Source organism: Hevea brasiliensis, chromosome 14 (assembly GCF_030052815.1).
Source record: "Hevea brasiliensis isolate MT/VB/25A 57/8 chromosome 14, ASM3005281v1, whole genome shotgun sequence".
Classification (NCBI taxonomy): domain Eukaryota; kingdom Viridiplantae; phylum Streptophyta; class Magnoliopsida; order Malpighiales; family Euphorbiaceae; genus Hevea; species Hevea brasiliensis.
In genome coordinates, this window is record NC_079506.1 from 20,501,443 (window position 1) to 20,521,474 (window position 20,032).

The window sequence follows — 20,032 nt, forward strand, 5'->3', positions numbered from 1 at the left end:
CTAGAGCATATCATTTAGTATGTATCTTGTACATAATTTTATTAATAAAAGGCATTTCCACTTTTCCGTTTACATAATATATTTATGTGTAATAGAAAAGGTCCATTGATATTTTGTTAGAAATATTATTCTTAAGTTGTTAAGAATATGAGTGACAATATTTCTAGCACAAAGTATCATAAATAGGTTCACAATCGAGGATACTTTATAATAAGGACATGACTTATCCAGAAAGATTGTATTCATATTTGTTCCCAAGTTATTTATATGAGATATAAATAAGATGGAATGGTGAGTCTCATGCCATATAACAAACATGATAGGCACTTATAAATGATAAATAGGCCGAACCAGTGACACTTATGACAAGCACATAGAGTTTACTCTTGTCAATGTTTTGTCATAAATCATATTAGTGCATATAATTTTTAGACCTGAGATAGCACAGTTATCTTGTATATAGGTAGTTTGAGTTTGATACTGCTTTCATACTTGTACTGTGTATGGGTATATGGGCATCTGTTGGCTCCTACTAGTTATATATGGAGATAGGTGTTGATCAAGATGGAATCTGTTCCTCTAAGTAAATAGAGATAAAATCCTATGTTCATTTAATTGTTCTTGATGTTTCAAGTTCCTGGCCAGGACAGATAGATTTATTCAGAAAAGAGTTTCTGATGAGAAAATCTTTTTAATCAAGAACTGGAATTAAAAGAGAACATAATATTCATAGCAAATGGAGTTTGACATAAACCATGACTCCAACTTGAGTTGGAATTTTGTAACAGAGAGATTCTAGTGCATGGTAATATATGATTATAGGTTCATTTAAGGTAAACCTTATTACTAATTGGGTGGCCATGGCATGCTATGCTAGGTGTTAACTATGGTCTATGAGGTTCATAAAATGATTTAGAGAAATCATTTATGGTAAGAAAGAGTTCTGATGATATTAAGAGTTGATATCATGTCTCATTGCCAATTAGTGATGAGCCTAGTAAGTCACACACATACACAAGTTATCACCTATTTAAATATGATTTAATTAATTAATTAAAGAGTTTAATTGATTAATTAAATAGGTTTGGTTTGCAATTAAATTGCAAAGTCCCTAGCATGACTTGAAACCAAATCTAGATTATTGGATGTATAGTATAAGTTAAATTTATATTTAAAGTGTTTAAATATGAATTTAATTAATGAGAAATTAATTAATAGAGATTAATTAATTAATTTATATTTGATATAAATTAGAAGAAGAAAAATAATTATTTTGGGTTAAGAACTCAAAATTAAGACACAGGGGCATTTTGGTCATTTCACAGTGTGACACGTGGCACCATGAGATGGTGACACATGGGATTGCACATAAGCTTGCCAAATGTTTTTTAATCATGTAAGATAATTAAAATCAAGATTAAATATAGGTTTGACACTTGGCACAATGTGATTGGGTCACTTAAACCTAGAGCTAATCAAAGGGTGACATGTGGCAAGGGTTTAATGTGTTAACCTAGCTATATAAGTGTTGTTATGAAAAAGAAAAACAACCAGCAGCCACTCCTCTCCTTTGTCACGCTATTTTGAGGCTCTCCATCTATTCTTCTTCATCACTCATCAATTCAAAGAGATTAGCCATCAATCTCTTGAATTAAGAACACTAGAAATTGTTTCTAGTGTCCTGTTTACATCTCTAGTCTCTTAAAAGGCATAACTTGTATTTCTAATTAATAGAAAAAGCTTTAGAAGCTGTTCAAGGGCTGTCATAGGTGTTCATGGTGTGGACAAACTAGAGGGACAACATCTGGTGTCCTGAAGACAAATCTCAAAGGCGCAGACACGCTACAGTGCATCAAGAGGTTAGTGTAATCGTTTTTTATTTAATCTAGGGTTCTAAAATTAATCTGATTAATTTTAAAATCTTAAATGACAAATACAGATCCAAAAACATATTAAAGGAGTTTTAATATGTTGTTTATCATTGAAATCAAATAGATAAAAATAAATCTTGCATGATGCATGTGACCCTAGGTGAAAATTTTTGAATTCAATGGTATAAACTTCTGTTTTTCACGCTTCCGTTCCTTTAATTGGTATCAGAGCCACTATATTTGCCATTTAGATTGATGTTTATATAATTTAATTGTGTGTTTGATCATGAGATCAAAAGTTCATTGCTGGTTGCAAAGCCAAGGTGGTGGCATAAATGATGAACACCATGGCGCGTATGGTTGATGCACCACAATGGTGTGCAAAGGTAAATGGATGGTGAATGTGCAATTGTTGTATGATCTAAGATCCATTTTATGTCTAATTAAATTGTTTAATTAGAATTTTTATCACACAATTAAATTATGATTCAAATCAGAATTTTAAAAAAATTGTTTGAATGTGATTCAAATCTGAATTTTAAAAGTTGTTTGAATGTGATTCAAATCTGAATTTTTAAAGTTGTTTGAATCATATTTAAATCTGATTTTTTAAAATTGATTGAATAAAATTCAGATCTGATTGTTTAAAAAATGTTTGAATGTGATTCAAATCTGAATTTTTAAAGTTGTTTGAATGTAATTCAAATCTGAATTTTTAAATTTGTTTGAATGAGATTCAAATCTGAATTAGATTCAAATCTGAATTTTTAAATTTATTTGAATCATATTCAAATCTGGATTTTTAAGTTGAATATGAGATATTCAATTTAATTTAAGTATGTATGTTTTATTTAATTGTTAAATAGTGATATGCGTGATGGATGATCATGGACTATAAAAGACCAATGTGATTAGATTTATTTCTTTTATGTTTCTTTGGAAATGTAAATTAATTAATTTATTTTAATTTATTTTAATTTATTATTAAGTTTGTAATAATTTTTGGGTTGTAATTTCATTTATTTAAGTTCTTGTAAATTCGCCTTGGTATGCCATGGATTACTATGTAATATTGGATTGCAAGAAGTTCGAGGAGGTTAAGAGCATTGGTGGGACCAGTGGGAGGAATTCAAGATCAAGTGTTGATTATGTACTCCTTCAGCAACTCTTGTAAAATGAATGAATGAAATGCACCTAAGAATGCCCTGATTCAATTCTTGGTGGCTCAGAATTGAATCCCTTAGAAAGTCCTTGATCATACCATATTTATTGCTTATCCATGAATGCATGAGATGTATGAGAATGTATGTTATTATATGATATATGCATGCTAATTGGATAATGTGCAAAGTGAGACCTTAATAGTAATTAGAATGACCATAAAATCATCCAAACAAATGATTAAGTTGGAAATGCTATAATTAAAGTAATTATAACATAGGCCCTCCATTGGGGCAATTATTTTAAGAAATTTTAAATAGTTGCATAAGATGCAATTAATTTAAGAGATTTTCTTAAGAATAATTGTTAAGCATGAGATATTGTAAATATGTAAATAGTTTGGTGGCCAATATTGGATGTACCTGAGGACATTAAAATTATTTGCATAATTACTGGCTCAATGGGATCAACTTAACTAATGCAAGATAAGTCAAAAACGAATGTACCTGAGATTTTGAGCATTGGGGGCTAGGAAAAGGATTGAACCTCACATGAGATGTAATGGGCAACTGCTCACTTATAGTTTATTGTAATTCCAATAATGGATGTACCTGAGGATGATCAATAGAATTATAAGAATTCAATCACCCACTAGAAATCCATCCAACTAGGATTTCCGTTTTCTACTTTGGAAGTGTAGGATTCGCTAAGTTAGTGGGAGGACCAATTTGATTAAAAGACCATAATCATTTTGGTTAATTACATGATAAATTTACTAATTAATCTGGTTATTTTCTGCAGTTAATTTTCTGATAAAAATGAGCACAGAACAACCACCACCATCCAATATCCTAGCAAGCATACTTGATCGTAATAGGTTGACAGGACCTAATTTGTCTGATTGGCTAAGAAATTTGAAACTTGTCCTGAACCTTGAACATATAGGATATGTTCTAGATTCAAATGTTCCTGGTCCCTTACCTCCAGAGGCCACACAAGAGGAACATGAAACTTTGGATAAGTGGAAGGAGCATGATATGAGAACTAAGTGTAACATGCTTGCTTCCATGAGTAATGAGTTACAAAAGCAGCATGAGAACATATTGAGTGCGAGTGAGATCCTCCTTCACCTACAAGAGTTGTATGGTGAGCACAGCAAGAATGCTAGGTATGAGATATCTAGACAGCTATTCCGTATGAGGATGTCTGAGGGACAGAATGTTGGGGATCATGTCCACAAGATGATTCGGCTGATTGAGCAATTGGAACATCTTGACTTCAACATAGATTTCCAACTCCAGATGGATTTGATCCTTCAGTCCCTTCCTGAGTCTTTTGGGAATTTTGCGACAAATTTCCATATGACTCAACAGGAATGCACCTTAGCTGGTTTACTCAACATGCTGGTTATTGTCCAAAAGAATATGCCGGGCAATAAAGGAAAAGAGGTAGCTTTGATTGCATCTTCTTCTGCTGGAAAATCCAACAAGAAGAAGGGCAATAAGAAAAAGAAACCTCAGATTTCTGGTCCTTCCAAGAAAATAGCTAAACAGAAAAGGAAGACTAAAGCTGATGGAGGCAAAGGAAAGTGTTTCCACTGCCAAAAGGATGGGCACTAGAAAAGGAACTGCCCAGAGTATCTTGCTTCTCTGAAGGACAAAAAGGATACACCTTCGGAAGGTATGTCCATATCTTGTTATTTAGATTCTGATGATACTCATAGTTCATCTACAGCTTGGGTTTTAGATACTGGTGCCAGTTCTCACATTTCTAATGATATGCAGGAACTAGCAAATAGTAGCAGCTTGCGTTCTCAAGATATTAGAGTCCGGATTGGTAATGGCTTAACTGTTGAAACTTTAGCCATAGGATCTAAATCTTTTTACATGTTTGGACATGTTTTGTGTTTGGATAATATTTTATATGTACCTGATGCTTTTAAGAACATCATTTCTATATCTAGTTTGACTAGAAATGGCTATGAATTTCAGTTCACAGATGATGTTTGCAATATTTATTTTGGAAATAAATATGTTGGTTCGGGTTATATGAATGATGGTCTTTATTATTTGGATAATAATGACAAACACAAATTGAATGCAAGTGATCTAAAAGAATGCAATGCCATGGTGAAAACCAACTCAAGTTCAAAATATATTTGGCACTTAAGGTTATGTCATGTTGCAGAAGATAGGATTGCAAAACTGGAGAAAATGGGGATTCTATCCTCATTGGGCTCTGAGCCTATTCCAACTTGTGAATCTTGCCTTCAGGGCAAAATGACTAGATCACCATTTGTTGGACAAGGGCTAAGAGCTGAAAATATTTTGGAGCTAATACATAGTGATGTATGTGGTCCATTTAAAGAAATAGCTAGAGGGGCTTTCATTATTTTATTACCTTTACTGATGATAAATCAAGATTTGGGTATTTGTATTTGATGAAATACAAACATGAATCCTTTGAAAAGTTTAAAGAATTTAAATCTGAAGTAGAAAATCAAACAGGAAAGAGTATTAAAGCTCTTCGATCAGATCGTGGAGGTGAATATTTGAGTACTGAATTTGATGAATACTTGAGAGAGCATGGCATTGTTTCTCAGCTGACTCCTCCAGGAACGCCACAGCTGAATGGTGTATCTAAAAGGAGAAATCGTACCCAATTAGATATGGTATGTAGTATGATGAGCTATACTGATATGCCAATCTTCTTTTGGGGATTTGCATTAGAATCAGCTTTGTATATTCTGAATAGGATTCCATCAAAATCAGTTTTTTCTACACCTTATGAGATATGGCATGGAAGAAAACCAAGTCTTAAGCATGTTAAGATTTAGGGTTGTCCAGCTTATATCAAAAAGCTAAACACTGATAAATTGGAGACCAGATCAGAAAAAGGTCGATTTGTTGGATATCCAAAAGATAGTTTTGGATATTATTTTTATTTGCCTACTTCACAAAAGGTTGTGATAAGTAGAGATGTCACATTTCTTGAACAACAGTTTGTTCAAGAAGGAGGCAAAGGAAGGCAAATAGAGTTAGAATTGGAGAATTCTGACCAACCAACAGATCAGATGGATATAGATCCATCTAGTCAACCTATACCCGTTGATGAAACATCTACAGCTGTTCCTTGTAGAACAACCAGGGTATCTCACCCACCAGTGAGATATGGTTTTCTTCATGAAGAAGAACAAGAGTTGTCTACTCATGAAAAAGTAAATCATGGAGATGATCCACTTACCTATGAAGAAGCTATATCAGATATAGACTCTTCAAAATGGATTGATGCTATGAAATCCGAGATTGATTCCATGTATAAGAATCAAGTTTGGGATCTTGTTGACCCACCTGAAGGTATTGTACCTATAGGGAACAAATGGGTTTTCAAGAAGAAAATTGATTCTGATGGAAAGGTAGAGACCTATAAGGCAAGGCTAGTAGCGAAAGGGTTTCGCCAAAGGCAAGGAGTCGACTATGAGGAGACTTTCTCGCCTGTTGCCATGCTTAAATCAATTAAGATTTTATTAGCAATAGCTGCATACTATGATTATGAGATTTGGTAGATGGATGTCAAAACAGCTTTTCTCAATGGATACATTGAAGAAAACATTTTCATGGAACAACCTAGGGGTTTTGAATCCCAAGTTGGTTCCAAGGTATGCAAGCTAAAGCGATCCATTTGTGGGTTGAAACAAGCTTCGAGGAGTTGGAACATCCGTTTTGATGAAGCCATTAAATCCTTTGGTTTTATCAAAAATGAGGATGAGCCATGTGTATATAAGAAGGTTAGTGACAGTACTATCACTTTCCTTGTCTTATATGTGGATGACATACTGTTGATGGGTAATGACACAGGTATGTTGACAACTATAAAGGTATGGTTGTCAAAAACATTCTCCATGAAAGACTTAGGGGAGGCAACCTATATTCTTGGGATTCGCATATATAGAGATAGAGCGAAAAGAATAATTGGTTTATCCCAAAGTCTATACTTGGAAAAGGTGTTAAAGAGGTTTAACATGCTTGATTCCAAGAGAGGATTGTTACCAGTGAGACATGGTATCCACCTTTCTAAAGAGATGTCTCCAAAGACACCTGAAGAAAGAGATAAGATGGCCAGGATTCCATATGCTTCGGCTATTGGAAGTTTAATGTATGCAATGTTGTGTACCAGGCCGGATATCGCATATGCTATTAGTTTGACTAGCAGGTATCAATACAATCCAGGTTTGGAACACTGGATAGCTGTCAAGAATATCCTTAAGTACTTGAGAAGAACTAAGGATTTATTCTTGATTTATGGAGGTGGAGACTTGCAATTGGATGGTTATACTGATTCTGATTTCCAATCAGATATCGATGATAGAAAGTCTACCTCTGGATATGTGTTCATTTGTAATGGAGGTGCAGTCAGTTGGAAGAGTTCCAAATAGAGCACGATTGCAGATTCCACTACAGAGGCTGAGTATATTACTGCATCAAATGCTACAAAGGAAGCTGTTTGGATAAAGAAGTTCATGACAGAACTTACAGTAGTTCCTTCCATTGAGTCAGCAGTTCCACTACACTGTGAAAACAATGGAGCAGTCATACAGGCTAAGGAACCAAGGTCTCAACAGAAATCTAAACACATAGAAAGGCGCTACCACATTATCAGAGAAATAGTTAGGCGAGGCGATGTAGCCATGCAGAAAATAGCATCAGCTGAAAATCCAGCTGATCCATTCACTAAGCCTATTTCACAGACTCAGTTAGACCGACATCTTGAGAAGATAGGTCTAAGATATTGTAATGAATGGCTCTAGTGCTAGTGGGAGATTGTTAGTAGTATGCCCTAGAGCATAGCATTTAGTATGTATCTTATACATAATTTTATTAATAAAAGGCATTTTCACTTTTCCGTTTACATAATATATTTATGTGTAATAGAAAAGGTCCATTGATATTTTGTTAGAAATATTATTCTCAAGTTGTTAAGAATATGAGTGATAATATTTCTAGCACAAAGTATCATAAATAGGTTCACAATCGATGATACTTCATAATAAGGACATGACTTATCCAGAAAGATTGTATTCATATTTGTTCCCAAGTTATTTATATGAGATATAAATAAGATAGAATGGTGAGTCTCATGCCATATAACAAACATGATAGGCACTTATAAATGATAAGTAGGCCGAACCAGTGACACTTATGACAAGCACATGGATTTTACTCTTGTCAATGTTTTGTCATAAATCATATCAGTGCATATAATCTTTAGACCTAAGATAGCACAGTTATCTTATATATAGGTAGTTTGAGTTTGATACTGCTTTCATACTTGTACTGTGTATGGGTATATGGGCATCTGTTGGCTCCTACTAGTTATATATGGAGGTAGGTGTTGATCAAGATGGAATCTGTTCCTCTAAGTAAATAGAGATAAAATCCTATGTTCATTTAATTGTTCTTGATATTTCAAGTTCCTGGCCAGGACAGATAGATTTATTCGAAAAGAGTTTACGATGAGAAAATCTTTTAATCAAGAACTGGAATTAAAAGAGAACATAATATTCATAGCAAATGGAGTTTGACATAAACCATGACTCGGCTTGAGTTGGGATTTTGTATGAGAGATTCTAGTGCATGGTAACATATGATTATAGGTTCATTTAAGGTAAACCTTATTACTAATTGGGTGGCCATGGCATGCTATGCTAGGTGTTAACCATGGTCTATGAGGTTCATAAAATGATTTAGAGAAATCATTTATGGTAAAAAGTTCGATGATATTAAGAGTTGATATCATGTCTCATTGCCAATTAGTGATGAGCCTAGTAAGTCACACACATACACAAGTTATCACCTATTTAAATATGATTTAATTAATTAATTAAAGAGTTTAATTGATTAATTAAATAGGTTTGGTTTGCAATTAAATTGCAAAGTCCCTAGCATGACTTGAAACCAAATCTAGATTATTGGATGTATAGTATAAGTTAAATTTATATTTAAAGTGTTTAAATATGAATTTAATTAATGAGAAATTAATTAATAGAGATTAATTAATTAATTTATATTTGATATAAATTAGAAGAAGAAAAATAATTATTTTGGGTTAAGAACTCAAAATTAAGACACATGGGCATTTTGGTCATTTTACAGTGTGACACGTGGCACCATGAGATGGTGACACATGGGATTACACATAAGCTTGCCAAATGTTTTTTAATAATGTAAGATGATTAAAATCAAGATTAAATATAGGTTTGACACTTGGCATAATGTGATTGGGTCACTTAAACCTAGAGCTAATCAAAGGGTGACATGTGGCAAGGGTTTAATGTGTTAACCTAGCTATATAAGTGTTGTTATGAAAAAGAAAAACAACCAGCAGCCACTCCTCTCCTTTTATGAAAAAGAAAAACAACCAGCAGCCACTCCTCTCCTTTGTCACGCCATTTTGAGGCTCTTCATCTATACTTCTTCATCTCTCATCAATTCAAAGAAATTAGCCATCAATCTCTTGAATTAAGAACACTAGAAATTGTTTCTAAAGTCCTGTTTACATCTCTAATCTCTTAAAAGACAGAACTTGTATTTATAATTAATAGACAAAGCTTTAGAAGCTATTCAAGGGCTGCCATAGGTGTTCTTGGTGTGTACAAACTAGAGGGACAACATTTGGTGACCTGAAGACAAATCTCAAAGGCGCAGACACGCTGCAGTGCATCAAGAGATTAGTGTAATCGTTCTTGATTTAATCTAGGGTTCTAAAATTAATATGATTAATTTTAAAATCTTAAATGGTAAATACAGATCCAAAAACATATTAAAAGAGTTTTAATATGTTGTTTATCATTAAAATCAAATAGATAAAAATAAATCTTGCATGATGCATGTGACCCTAGGTGAAAATTTTTGAATTCAATGGTATAAACTTGTGTTTTTCACGCTTCCGTTCCTTCACCAAATGGCCCCGTATGAAGTGCTATATGGGAGGAAATGTAGAATTCCAGTGTGCTGGACTGAATTGGGTGAAGATAAACTGGTAGGGCCAGACCTAGTGAAACAGACTGAGGAGAAGGTAAAGCTAATCAAAGCCAATCTGAAGGTTGCCTCAGACAGAAAAAATTCTATGCTGACCTGAAGAGAAAAGAAATAGAATATGCAGTGGGTGACAAAGTGTTCCTCAAGGTATCACCATGGAAGAAGGTACTAAGGTTTGGAAGAAAAGGTAAGTTAAGCCTTAGGTTCATTGGCCCATATGAAGTCATTGAACGTATGGGTCCAATGGCCTACAGGCTAGCTTTACCACCAGAGCTGGACAAGATACACAATTTGTTCCACGTATCTATGCTACGAAGATACCGCTCAGATCCTTCACATGTCATCTCCATGGGAGAAATTGAAGTACAACCGGATTTGACATATGAAGAAGAACCCATACGGATCCTGGCTCGGGAAGTGAAAGAGTTGAGGAATAAGCAGATTCCACTGGTAAAAGTACTTTGGAGGCACCACAACACCGAGGAGGCAACTTGGGAAAGTGAAGAGACGATGAGGCAACAGTCCCCTCAACTGTTTGCATTACGTAAATTTTGAGGACGAAATTTAAATTAGAGGGGAAGAGTTGTAACACCCTCCCTGTAGCAACTCCGTACATTCTACTATTCCGGTGACCCGTGTCGATCCGGACGGCTAGAACGTCCTGAAAAATATTTAAACTGAAGTGAGGAACCATAATTAACTCAAATATTAACAAGAAAAATTTAGGAAAAATTTTAGAAATAAAATACAACCAAGTTAAATGAGCCGGTGTCCTAGCGATGGGTAACCCAGTGGAAAGTTGCGGTTCTCGCAACTAGTAGCCCTAGACACGAGGGAAAATTTATAAAATAATTTTTGAAACTCCAGAGAAGGGTCATTGAGGTTCCTATGGAATTAGAATGCCAAGAAAATGCTTAGAAAATTTTTTTCAATCGGTACAGACGATTTTGGTTCAATAAGCCAAACGGAGGGCATTTTGGTCATTTCGTCTTCAAAGATGATTTTTGGCCGACTTGTCCAGTTAAGTAAATAATTATTATGATATAATATGTGAATAAATATTGCTAAAAATTAAATTGAAATTTAGTGGACAAGAAAAGGAAAGAAAATTAAAGGAATTAGAATTATGACATTATTATGATGTCATTAAAAATCCTCCCACCCAATCAAACTTTGGCACATGGCATTAACTTATTTAAAATGACTTAATGGGCAGAAAAAAAGAAAGAAAAATCAGTTGCTTCTTCAACCTTTGGGCAGCCAAAAAATGTAGAGAGAGAGAAAGGAAGGAAAACTCCATTAAAGCTTCACCAAGCTTGAGTTCACCACCCAAATCACCCCAAAACCCTAGCTTCCCTTCACAAATATTTACCCTTACACCCAAAACAAGTCTTGGGCAGCAAAAAGAAAGAGAAAAAGAGGAGTTCTCAAGCTTTGAGAATTAGCTAAATCAAGGTTAGTGTCCAAACTTTTGCTATTTTGATTAAATTCATGTTTAATGGCATGAAGTAAGTAGGAAATGTAAGAAAACAAGATAAAAATGTGTGTGTGTGCACTCTAAAAATTTTAGCAGCTAGGGTTTGCTCATGTAATGGTTTATTAACCTTGTAATGGTCAATTAGTGACCATTTGAATGTGTGTGAGAAGGAATTGAAGTGAGTAAGGATGTTAGATTTGAGTTTAGGTGAGCTGCCTTGGCTAACCTGCAGGACTGAGTATGAGTCCAGCAGGTTTGGGCAATTATAAATGGAGTTGTAGAGGTTCAATTAGTGCAAGGCCAATTGGACATGAAACTAGACACATAATGGTACAACTTTGGTGAAGAAACCCTGCCCAGAAAACCAAACCAAGTTGGCTTAAAAATTGCCCCAATCCGAGTGACTTGCATTCTACCTAGGCAAAATGACCAAATGAACAGTGTCTATTCATTTGGTCATAACTCAGTGTAGAAAGATCCAATTAACCTGACATTTTACCAGCAGAAAGCTGAGACATAGACCTAAAACTTTCATGAAGACCACAATTCCAAATTCTGATCATAACCTAGTCAAATTGCCAACCAAACTTAGGTTACCAAATCTGGCAGAACCAGTTTTGCCCAAAATTTTGGATTCTATCCAATCCGGCGAGTTATGGTGTTTAGGCCATAACTTGAGCTACAAAACTCCAAATTGAGTGATTCAAAAAAGGAAATGTAACTAGACAAAATAAGAAACAACTTTCATGAAGACAACTTTACCAAATTCCTACTGTAAAAATGACCAATGGAACAGTAAACACAAGGCTTGAAATCTAAAAATTTTGAACAACTAACATTAAGCTTAGAAATGGTATTGGCAACCAATACCAACAACTTTAGAATGCAAAATGTGGTATGTTGGGAGTATTAGAACCAATGTACCTATTGTCTATGCAAAAGTCAACATTTTAGTTGACTAATGAAATGAATAGTAACACCTAAACTTAAATTTCAAGAATTGTAAAGTTTAAAAGTGTAACATGCCCTAGTACACTTAGCAAGATTGGTTTGGATAGGTTGGCATGCCAATAGGGTTCAGTTAGCAGTATTGCACATGGCATTATGCCATTCTGTGATTTCATGGCTTTTAGCCATTCTGACATTGTGTTGAGACTTGACCTTGTGCCTAATGTTATTACAGCTTATTAGTTGTTCTGTTGCACACCAGGAGACACATATGTGACTGATGGTGTGACGGCCCGAGGTACTTGATACCCAGTGCCAGTTTATCCGTTTATCCAATCCAATCATCCAGTATAGGTTACTTGGGCAATCAAAAATGAAAGTTGATAAATTTAATGAAATAATGAATATAATAAGTACCAAATATATAAGACTACTAATAATTATCAAAAATTTGTCTGCATGAGACATCAATACACTTACTGCATATTTATTTTTTTTATTAGTTCTTTTTATTTTATTATTGGCACCACTAAGCATTATTACTTAGCGCGTCGCTTTTTACCACGCGTAGGTTCTGGAGAGACAGACAGAGAGCCCAGCAGACCACAAACTGGGTGAGGTCACAGATCTGCCTAAAGTCGGAGTCACCTCTCATCTACAGTGCATCAGTGGTAGGACCTTTAGGTCCTTTTTGAAATTATGTTTTTGCATTTTGTAATAGGTAGTAGTTTGTGATTTGTAAATTATGAACTCATGTAAATAGTAAATTTATGTAATCATATGTTGATATACGTACATATTTTGATGAATTTTGTTAATTAATATAATTTGAGAATATCTTCATGAAATTTTAGTTCATTTTGAATTTGAATAAAATTGTGAATTAATATTGAGAACTTGAAATGATTGCTAATGTTGAGACCATGTTGATGGTTATTGGTGTTTAAGAATGATTGGAAATGATTATTGGAAGTGTTTTTCACAGGTTCCGAAGAACTGTTTTCTCCATTTTTAGCCGATACTCTGCCGAATTTTCTATAAAATTTTTGAAACCTCAAATAAATTATAATTTCAATAAATGACTTAAATGAATTATATGTCATAAATTGTACTTCATAACTATGAAAAAAATAAATTATGAAGAATAAAAAATGATTGAATTAAAATAGGGTATTCCAGTACACTGTGTAACATATCTTACTCGGTTATACTGTAGACGGATAAGGGGTGTCACAAAACTAACTTGAAGGAGAGTAATACAACATGACCTAGAAGTATTACACTTTCCGAGGTTTTAACCCAAAATCGTTTAGAGTGGAGAAAGAGAGTCCACATAACTGACCCCAAATTTTTTGAATAAAGGCTTAGTTGAATTGAGTTGAGTTGTATAATTTTCTTCTATATGTTGCATTGTTGCTAGTATTGTAAATGCTTTCTAAATATACCATGATGTATAATTGTACAAATTAATGAAAAAAAATAATAATTGTTTAATACTTTAATTTATTATTTGCTTGAATTGATAGTTGTTGCTTTAATTTCTTATTTTCTTATATTTGTTACTTTTGTTGCTACTATTGAATCAAGATAGCACAACCTTTATAGTATTGCTTTTTTGCTTTTTAATTGTGTACTTTTTTTTTTGTTAGATTGTGATAAGTGTAATATAGCTGAATCTTTTACAAGCAGTGGAAGAACGAACCCAGGATGGACATATGTGATTCAAGTAAATGAAAATAATAGCAATAATCTTCAATGCAGCTACTGTATAAGAGTTCATAAAAGGGGAGTTAATAGAATCAAGTAACGCCTTGTTGGAGTTACAAAAATGTGGTTCGGTGTCCAAAATATCCAGAAGATGTAAGGAGTCAAATTCAAGAATTTATTAGTAAAAAAAAAGAGAGCAAAAATCAGTTATGAATATGGAAAGACTGCTTGAATTTGAGGATATTGAAACACTAGGAATTGATGAAAATGAGGAAGATGATGATATGATCAAGAAACTGATAGTGGAAAATGAAGGGAAGCAATTCATGGTAATGATACTAGTGTTTCAAAATAACCAAAAGTTCCACAACCATAAAGCAGTAGAGGGCTTATTGATACTTATTTTTCTCTTAAACTGACTGTTATGAGAAAAAGTATGAGGCAACTACTATTGATGAAAATAATCCAAATAAGGAGTTTGCCATAGCACGGTGGATGTATGATGCAGGAATAGCTTTTAATGCTGTAAATTCTGATAGTTTTAGGGAAATGATTCGAAAAGTTGAAAATTATGGGAGGGAAATGAAATTTCCATGTTATCATGAGGTTAGATACTAAATAAGGAAGTGCAGACCACAAATAATCTTCTTGAGTCTCATAAAGAAGAATGGGGCAAATTATGAATATACATTGATGTGTGATGGATAGACGAATAGAAAAGGGAGAATCTTGATTAATTTCTTGGTTAATAGCTCAAAGGGAAGCGTGTTTATTAAATTAGTTGATGCAAGTGATGAATAAAAAATAGTTGCATTGTTGACTAGTTAAATTGAGAAAGAATTGGTGTAAATTAGTCTTGAAAAAGTTGTTCAAATGGTTGCAGATAATGCATCAAATAGTGTTGGAACAGGTAAAGTTTTATTCAACATTTTCTATTAATGAAATATAATTAAAAAGAAAAAATTATTTGTTTATTTATTTTTATTATTAATGAAATGAATTATCTATTTTTTTATGACAAGGAGAATGTTGGAAGTATATTTTCTCCATCTATACTGAACTTTATGTGCAGCCCATTGTATAGATTTGATGTGGAAGGTGTTTTTAAGATAAGGATTTTCAAAGAAACATTCCGCAAAACTATTGAGCTTACTGGTTTCACATATGGCTCTTCAGGAGTTTGATTATGTTGCGAAAGTTTACTAAAAGAGTAGAATTGCTAATGTCAAGGCAAACTAGATTTACTATTGCTTTCATTACATTGAGAATGATTCATCTTCAAAAGGCCAATATTAGAAAAACGTTTACTTCGGAAAGCTGTACAACTAATAAACGGGCTAAAGAAGTGAAAGACAAAAAATGTGAAAGAATAATTTTAAGTTCTGCCTTCTAGAATCATGTTGTATATACTTTTAAAATTTCTGGTCCTTTTGTTCGTGTGCTTTGACTAGTTAATAATGAAAAAAAAAGTCAAGGGATATATTTATGAAGCTATGAATAAAGCCAAAGAAATCATTGTCAACTAATCTCGTTATGAATCAAGATTGGTTGCAAAATCAACACCAATTGAAACTCCATCATTTTGAGGGTCTCGTTCAATGAGAGGTGCATCCTCTTTGCAAGTTGATAATAATGAAGAGGAGGAAGAATTTGTGATAGAGGCTGTTAAAAATGAAAATAATTTTTGAAATCTAAATGATAAGTATTCTTAATTTTAAGTTTTTTTTTTATGCATTTGTTGCATTTGGATTGTTATGACTTATTTCTATTTATTAAAATTTGAACTTTTAAAATTTATATATGCTATTCAATGATTTAACAACTCCTATTATTATTAGTATTGTTACTTATGCTATGAATTCCAATTTTATAACCTCAATTGTACTTAAGTTAAAAATGCAAGTGTGCACTATATATATATATATATATATATATATATATATATATATTATTATTATTTTTATTATTACTTATGTTATAAATTTTAATTTTATAGTCTTACTTTTATCTTCTACTTAAGCTGAAAATGTAAGTATGCACAATTTTAAATTTTTTTTTTATCTTACATATAGATATAATATAAATAATTTTTTTTTCTTTTTAATATGTAATTTTTTACTTGTCAAACTAGTTAAAAGTATGAAATTTTATGTTAAAGTACACACACACATATACGCGCACACACTCACGCATGCACACACATATACAACACATACACATACAATTTAAGCAATTTAGACTATGACACGTTACTTTAAAAAAGTTTTCACCTCGCCTCGCCTCTCATCTCTCATCTAACCATAAATTTTCCTATCACCTTAATATTGCCTTTCGCTTTGATAACACTACCCTCACGTTAGGATATATTTGTTACAAGATCCTTATCATCTCAATTTGTAATTATTAAATCTTTAAATTTTAAAAATGATTTATAAATTTCATTGATATATTATATTATTTTAAATATACACACATACATAAATAAAAAATATCATATTGTACAATTTATTAATTTAATTAGCATAATATTTATTAGTAATATTTTATTATAAATTATAAAAATTTCATAATAAAATTATTTTTAACTCTGATTGTAAATATATCTGATCATATTCACATATGTTTTGGTTCTATAAATCGATACGAGAACAAAATACATTTTCAACACGAAAAAGATATTTAAACACAATTATTCTTAAATTTTAAAACACGTCATATAGATAATATATTAATAAAAAAAACATATTTACTATAATTTTAATATATAAAATATAATAATTTAAATATAATCACTTAATTATTTCAAATGGCGAGAAAACAAAAATCTGAAACTGAAAAAACTTATGATTTTTAATATACCTACCAACTAACTTATAAGTTAACATAGTTGAGTAATTATTAGAATCCTTACCCACGGATTACTCTAAATCAATTGAACCAAATTCAATTTTATTTAATTAAGAATTGGTAGTACAAATGATTCCAATTAAAGCTACGTTTTTATAGTCCATGATATGCATCGGCCAAACCATTGCAATAGCTTCTCCGAAGTCTTAACCCATCATCAAAAATATGCAACTCTTCCATTTGGGGAAAAATATACTCACATGGGATCTATAATTTCCACTAAGGTTGATGGTACGAAATTAACTATCTCATATTTAAAATTAATTTCTTGAAAAATCTAAAACCGATTTGATTTGAAATTATAATATAAACTTTTATTTTAATACATTACAGCCACGAAAATTATAGATAATAATGTAGCAAAAGAAAAAATCATTGGCATTACGCTGCTAAATTCATTTGTAAGAGTAATTAATTTCCCCACTTACATATTAATTTTACATGTAATTAAAAGAATTTAGATAACTAATTATTCATTAAAAACTTCAAGGAATGCAGAGAATTTTGCAGCATAAGATTTTTAAAAATAGCAAGGAGTCAACAGAGATAACAGCTTTATGCTTTATAAACTACAACCACCATTAGAAAAATCAGTGCACTGTTAACAAATACAAGGAGGATTCTCTAATCCCTGTGCAAATCAAAGGAATAAAACCGATATTTTCGATGTGTCAATGAGAAATCGAGAAGATAAAATTGAAGGAAAACGCCAACCTGGAAATGAAACTTTCCAAGAGACAACAGCTAAGTCTTGTATCTGTTTCACAGATGAAATTGGTGTCAACAAACTGCGTATTACCAAACTATGAAGAATAATATGAAGAGAAACAAACCATCTATCTTCATCCATAAGCATTACAAGACAGCAGTTCTGAAAACTGACATTTACTTAACTTAGTGACATGTAAACTTTTGCAAGACAAAACAATATATATATATATATATATATATATTTACATACATTTCCAGTCATAATTCATTCAATGATGCTTAACAAACTAAACAATTTTTTTATGAAAACTCAAAATGGGCAAAACCTAGGAACAATAACACCGTACATTTATGTTCATAATATTATAGAAACTTCCAACAGCCAACATATAGTATCTATCCACAAGATAGTCATGCTATATTCAAAAAGAGAAATTGGAGACTTTTAAGAATTGGTCCTTGCACGGAACCCCCTTTTTGTGCTTCTTAAATCTTTGGCATCAAGGGCTTCTAGAAAGTTAACTGTAGCTGCAATCTATACAATTGAAGGGCTTCACTTTGTTAATTTTATAATATTCATATCCTTCTCATCCTTGCATATATGCACATGTGAGCACATGCACTCGTGTCAAATAACAATAAATAAAAATCCGTTAGTATTATGCCATCATCAGGACCCATACTAAGCCCTTGCTAGAAATTCTCATGTTAAGGACCTATGTAGTAATTTCTACATAAACATTTTTCACTTTCTTCCTTGACAAGTAACACTGCTGTACTTCATTCCAAAACCTAAAAAGATTTCCATGTACGAGATGTGAAATGAATGCGCAAAAAGATTACTTCAATGAAACAAGAAAAAGAACCAAGCTGGATGCGTCCAAGGCTAGAGGCAGGCAACGAGAAAAGGAATGCCAAAGGCCAAACTGACTTAAGGTAACATTGGTGAATGGGCAGCTCAATTACTAAACAATCTAATCTAGTCTACTTCAATATGCATGCAAGCACTTGTGACCTTAGTCTTGAGAAAAACATGTTTAGAACTAAAGAAAAAAGAGTAATAGAGAACTGATGCAAGTCTCTATCAAAAATATTCAGAGAAAGCCAACTATTCTCAAGAGAAAACCACCCAGCAGTTGACTCAAGGAATTACATGGGAAACGTAATAATATATAAAAGACTACAAATTACATATTTAGCACAAATGAGCCACTCCTCTGTAACACACAGCATCCCAGGTAGGTAGTTACATGCTCCACACATCTATCTTCCCATAAAATTACATGCATATCAATAAATAGTACATCATACATACCCGTAAACACTCTTGGTACTACTACTCATTTCAATACCTATTCCACCTGCTTAAAACATCTAAGTTTACCATATTAAATAGCTTCTCATCATTTCTTCTTATTTTATTTGCAGACAACAAGAGCTCAAACTAAAACCCAGAAGGAAATCTTGAACTGCAACAATTCTACTTCACACAGGCAGAGTGAAGCGTCACCTTGTCATAACAATTAGATTCCTCATCTTCTCTTTCTTCAAGATTTCTCTTCATCTCATGAGTTGCCTCATTATAACTATTTCCCAAATTCTCATGAACTTCTCTCAAGTCTTCAAGATCATATTTCATTTCCTAAAAATCTCGAATCCTTCATCATTCAAATCTTTTATGACAACATCATCAAAACCTTTTAAGTGCCCAAGTACTCACAAAGCAACTTTATTTTCTGCATCCTTCATAAAGGCTTTAAATATTATATTATGTTTTCTGTCCAAATCATGTATATTATAAAATTGGGAAAAGAATTATTTGCGTTAAATTTTTCACGAGTAAATTTTCAGCAACAAATTTGGTTTTTAACTAACTCCTTGAGAATCATGAATAGAATCGTCACAACAATTGGCGCTACACCTATGGTCTTCAAAACACTTGGTTGTTATTGACGCCTTTGTGTCTCTAGATAGGAAGTTTTCTACACAATCTCAATTTATCAAAGCACTTGGCCTTTTTTGCCATCTTCAAAAGACCTCTCATCCATTCATCAATCTCTATAGAGTCTCACACCTTAGGACTTACACTTTTCCAATGGGTTTTCTACTCTTCCATGGATGTAAAGAATTCTCACACATAGGATTTTGCAAGCCTTAAGAATCAAATTCAAAAGAGAGTTTCCTCAAAACACCTTTATATATCCTTTTCTTTT